The 5,401-nt window shown below is 46.0% G+C and overlaps 1 protein-coding gene across 1 annotated transcript in view; it reads left to right on the top strand.

Annotated features, from left to right (window-relative positions):
- Mrps6 (mitochondrial ribosomal protein S6) overlaps window positions 1–5,401 on the top strand; it is a 71,238-nt gene that overhangs the window by 45,352 nt on the left and 20,485 nt on the right. The window lies entirely within an intron of this gene.

The raw sequence follows: 5,401 nt of genomic DNA, 5'->3' as shown, positions 1-5,401 counted from the left end.
CTCTTCTGTGGCTCTTTGAGTGTGAATGCCTGTCCCCAAATTGTGTGTTGTGTCTCAGCTGAACAAGCCGTACTCCAGTGACTTCCTGCTGGCCTGGCTCTTGAGTGCTTCCACACTGGTATTCTCACTGTAACCATTGTGAGTTAACACTGACCCCAGAGTGGCTAAGGATGCATACTTAATGTAAAACATGGAGGAAATAAGAATACTCTTGGGGTTTTTTTCTTATGGCTTCAAAATCACTTCAGGTTACAGGGAAGTTACCGTAAGATGAGGGAATATAGGAATTGCCCTCATCCAAGCTGACCAGAAGTTAGTACTGCTTTGCAGACAAATCTTAATCTCTACTGCTTGCTCACATTGCTCCCTTTAAAGCTCTTAGTGCATTCTTAAGGCAAGGGTAGCTAATCATAATTATTACAAAATATAGAAAGTAACATGGAGTGTACAGTCCAAAGACGTCAGATGTTGCTGGTTGGCAACACCAAAGAGAAGTCATATAGACGCTGGCTGTTGCATTTAGCTTTCTGTCTCATGTCCCTTAATCTGAGACAGATTCCTTGTCCCAAGCCCCACGTTTGAGGTCAGTGACGCTGTGACTGCTCCACACTTGGGATCATCTTGTTTTCTTATATTTAGATCTGGACTGTGCATTTGGGGCAAGAATACACCTTATCGTGGTATGTTCTTGGAACTTACATTAGTGGACTGTTGTGTTGTCCTGTTGTGGCTGGGGTTAGTTGACACTTAGTCAAGGTGCTATCTGTATAGCTCCACTGTCAAGCGTTTTTTTTTTTTTTCTTTTGATAATGAGTAGTTTTTGAGAGGTAATTCCAGACTGAGAAAGCACTTACTAGTGTCCATCAAACTGTACCCCTAGTGTGAGCATCTACTTAAGAATTTTTGCTTAAGTTGTAACTGACAGCACAAAATGGCTTATTGTTGTGGACTACTGTAAATTATCCAGTAAGTCACAGGCCACTACTGTGATGTTTTTGTTTCTGTTTCCAGATTTACCTAATGAAACCTTCATAGAAGTTTCTGTGTTCTTTTTGACACGGTTCTATCAGTGTTCAGAACGCTCTAGGCTCGTCTTGTTCTCTCTCTAGCCCAGTTGGGTCAAGCGTCTGCTGGGAAATGGTCCAAGTGTGCTCATTGCTGTAGAGAATTACACCATCTCACCCTTTGTTGTGTAGGGCATCATCTGCTGGCCCTGTTCTCGTTAATCTATTTGGTGTGTGCGTGCACATGCCTGTGGGAGCCTGGCGTGACATTGTCTGTGTCCCTCAGTTGTTTGCGAACCTAACCCTGGTCTCCTAACCCTGAGCTTGCTGACTGTAGTTAGCGAACTTGTCCTGGTTTCCTGTCCCTGCTGGCCCAGTGCTGCCCGGCTTCTCCTGTGCTCTGCGGATCCAAGCTGGAGAAGCTGACAATACTGACCAAACTCTGTAGAATTAGAAGGCTTTTTATTTGCATATTTAGTATGTGAACGTTGGGAAACTTTCAGAACACTAGAAGCTAGTAGAATTTGGAAATTAATATGATTTTTTTCTGGCTTGTATGTTTCATGTTACAAGATTTCGTAATTGCAAGTTTGGGGAGAGTCTGGCCCCGCTGGGCTCTTTGAGTGTGGCGGCACCGCCCTGGGGTGGATGGGGTTGCTCTTTGTTTAGCCCTTGGGATGCTTTTTTGCTACATTTAATTTTCTTGCTCTTTTTAGCTATTTTTCCTCTTCTCGGAGGATTTTCTAAATGGTATCTCTAGTTTTTTTGGCTTTTGTTTTTATTTTTATTTTTTTATTTTTTGTGAACAAATTTAAGTAGCTTCTCTCAGGTTTTCATTTAAAGAGCCTGCTCTTCTGTGCCTGACTCTTGTGACAGCAATCGTGTTGTGACAAAGCCACTTTTACGGTAAACCTCTAACCATGAGTGTGTCAGTCATTTCCAGTGGTCTACTCCTGATATCTTCACCGTAAATGTTGGGACAATGGTTCTCACACATGCAACCTGGGGGACACAGGTGTGCTTCTGAGGACACGGGTTCCAGGTCCCTTGCCATCTTTGTCTGTTTTAGACAGGGTCTGTGGAGTGAGGAGTGCAGACTGGCCGTGGACTCGGCATCTTTCCATTTGAGACACGCAGACACGGGCCAGGTCCCCTGTGAAGGTCATTACCACCTTCATCCTTGTGTCATATAGACAGCTAGGCGGATGAGGCCTGCTTTTCGAAAATCTCTGACTTGTGTTTTGTATTCCAGATCAGATACTGCTAATGTTTATCTGGCAGTGATGAGAAAGGCATAACACATGCACCTGCACACATGGACACACATACATCCCAGACAGACACACACCACAGCACAGCACACACAGCACACACAGCACACACCACATACACCACACCACACAGTACACAGCACACCACCACACATACCACAGCACACCACACCAGAGCATACCACACACACCACACAGTATACAGCACACCACACCAGAGCATACCACACACACCACATAGCACACCATACACAGCACACACAGCACGCCACACAGTACACAGCACACCACACCAGAGCACACACCACAGCACACACAGCACAGCACACACACTACAGCAAGAAAAGTCGGGGCAGCCAGTGAGGACTGCTGCCTCTGACTCGCCCCCCTCCCAGTCCCAGGGTTGCACGCTGTGGTTGCACGCTGTGGTCGCCCTGCAGCCCCTGTGCACTTAGGGTCTGCTAACCCTGCTTTCATAGCTTTTCAGAGTCTTTTAGTTTTTGTAGCTCCAAATTCGCTGTGTGCTTTAGGAGTTGAGCATCTGCTGATAATGAGTGATAATGAGGTTGGTTGATTTCATCCCGAGTAGCTCTAGAAGTCTGAAGACATGGTAACTAACTGAATGAGTCTTCCTAGCGCCTCCTGGTTACTTCTGGTTCCTGTACTCTAGCTCTGGTTTTGAGTAAGAAATCCACATTTGCCTTATTATGGGATGTGCTTTTGTCTTACACATGTCTGCCTTTCAAAAAGAGGATTTGTTTCCTTGCAGTGAAGATTGTATTTCTTCTGTTTTCTGACTGTTTAATCCCTTTCTCTTTTCCAGTTGGATCAGAAAGTGAGAGCTCTCATGTTTTGACTCTCTGACTTACATATTCATCATATGTGTGCTGAACACACAGTGTGCCAACTTCTGCCCTCTCCAGGGACGTGAGGTTGAGATGCGAGCTAAGAGGTTTAGCTCAGGAACAGGCATTCCTGCATGGCTCCCCTGGTCAAATGCTCAGGGAGTCACCGAGGAAAAGCATGCTTCGAGCTTCTCAAGTAGCTGGATCTCAGTGACCACCTTTATCTTATAATTCTGTGGCGCTTGTGTCTGTCCACCCTGTTTTTCATGGCTGAAGAAATAATTCAGCACCTTCCTCTGTCACCTAATTTCAGCACGTCTGCCGTGGCCTAGCTGATGGCGCTCTATTCTGCCGCACAGCCAGATGTGCAGTTCCGTGTCCTGTACCCTTTCTTACAAGGGTAAAGAACACTCCTCCCAATATAGTTATCTCATTAGTATCTTTCTAAATATTGCCCTGGCATTTAGAAGATTCACAGAACCTAACTAGAATTTCCTTATGAATCCTTTGTCTTTGCTGTCAAAATCCTTTGTTGATTCAAACCTTCCATGGCATCCCTGGCTCTCAGTGCTGTCCTCCATGTGTGAAGAGGTTGAAGTAGGTGGTAAAGGCAAGGACTAGATTGTGCACAGAGGGAGCAATCAGCAAGACAGCTCCTCCGTAATCTCTACCTGACCTCTGCCCTCACCATCCATTTCATGAACTGCGGCATTTCATTTACTTGCTGCCATGGTAACCAGGACTCCTGCCTGTCTTTCTGTCTCCCATTCTTTACTCATCTGGAAGGGGTGGGGAAGATGGAAAGGACCCAGAGGAGGACCCTGGGTTTGGGAATGTTGTCAGAATAGTTGTAAACATGGGCGTCTGAGTTTGGTTTTGTTACCTGCTGATGAGGTAGGAGCCCCAAGTAGCCACCCCCTGGGACCGCTGTTCTCCACTTTGTCATAGAGAAAACACAGCACACAGTGAAATGCTCAGCCAGAGAGAAAACACAGCACACACACACACAGTGAAATGCTCAGCCAGAGAGAAAACACAGCACACACACAGTGAAATGCTCAGCCAGAGAGAAAACACAGCACACACACACACAGTGACATGCTCAGCCAGAGAGAAAACACAGCACACACACACAGTGAAATGCTCAGCCAGAGAGAAAACACAGCACACACACACACACAGTGAAATGCTCAGTCATATAACGGTGAGCTCATGTCAGTTGCACCAGAAAGTTTGTGTCTGAAGGTTGCATAGTGCTTAAGCAGGCACAGGACACAACACTGTAGGTGCTTACTTATGACGAAGCCAGGTGAGTTGCCCCACAGAGGTAAAGAACAGATTAATTTCCAGACACTGGATAAAGAGAAGTTAGTAATAGGTACAGACAGGAGGAGGGAAAGCACTGTTGTTTTGCAGCAAAGAGGGTAAATAAGAAATTAAAATGCATTTCAAAATAGCTAGGAGAATGGATTTCCCATTCCCAACACAAAGAAGCACCTGGTGTCGGGTAAGAAGGCGGTTGCTCTGCTCTGAGAGCTGCACGTTGTGTGCGTGTATTGAGCTCCACGGTTTCTGTGACAGCTCTTCATTGGTTATTATAAAACACATCAGTTAATAAAGCGTAATCGCGTAAGCAAGTGTAGATCCTCTCTTTAGATAGCTATACAGCTGGCGTTTTTTCATACTTTACCTGTGTGTGCACACACATAGAAAATTAGGTGTTTTTATTGTTGAGTGTATGTTTATTATTAGCAGGCTTTATTGGCTGCTGAGGTGGAGTGGCAGGGACAGAAAGAACCAGCTCCCACAGCTGTTCTTCCGGGGCATGTCCCTGTGCGCACACACGCCGTGAGTGAGTGTGAGTGAGTAAGTGTGAGTGAGTGACTGGGTGAGTGAGTGTGTGAGTGAGTGTGTGAGTGTGTGAGTGAGTGTGTGAGTGAGTGAATGTGTGAGTGTGTGAGCGAGTGAGTGTGTGAGCGAGTGTGAGTGTGTGAGGGAGGGAGGGAGGGAGTAAGTGTGTGAGTGAGTGAGTGCGAGTGTGTGAGTGAGTGTGTGAGTGAGTGTGTGTGAGTGAGTGAGGGAGTGAGTGAGTGAGTGTGTGAGTGAGTGTGTGAGTGAGTATGTGAGTAAGTGAATGAATGAGTGAGTGAGTGTGTGAGTGGGTGAGTGAGTAAGTGTGTGAGTGAGTGTGTGTGTGTGAGTGAGTGAGTGAGTATGTGAGTGAGTGAGTGTGTGAATGAGTGAGTGAGTGAGTGTGTGAGTGTGTGAGTGAGTGTGTGTG

The sequence above is a fragment of the Mesocricetus auratus genome, unplaced genomic scaffold, assembly GCF_017639785.1.
Source record: "Mesocricetus auratus isolate SY011 unplaced genomic scaffold, BCM_Maur_2.0 Super-Scaffold_100008, whole genome shotgun sequence".
In the NCBI taxonomy this organism is placed as follows: Eukaryota; Metazoa; Chordata; class Mammalia; order Rodentia; family Cricetidae; genus Mesocricetus; species Mesocricetus auratus.
This window is presented reverse-complemented; position numbering and strand designations above follow the sequence as displayed.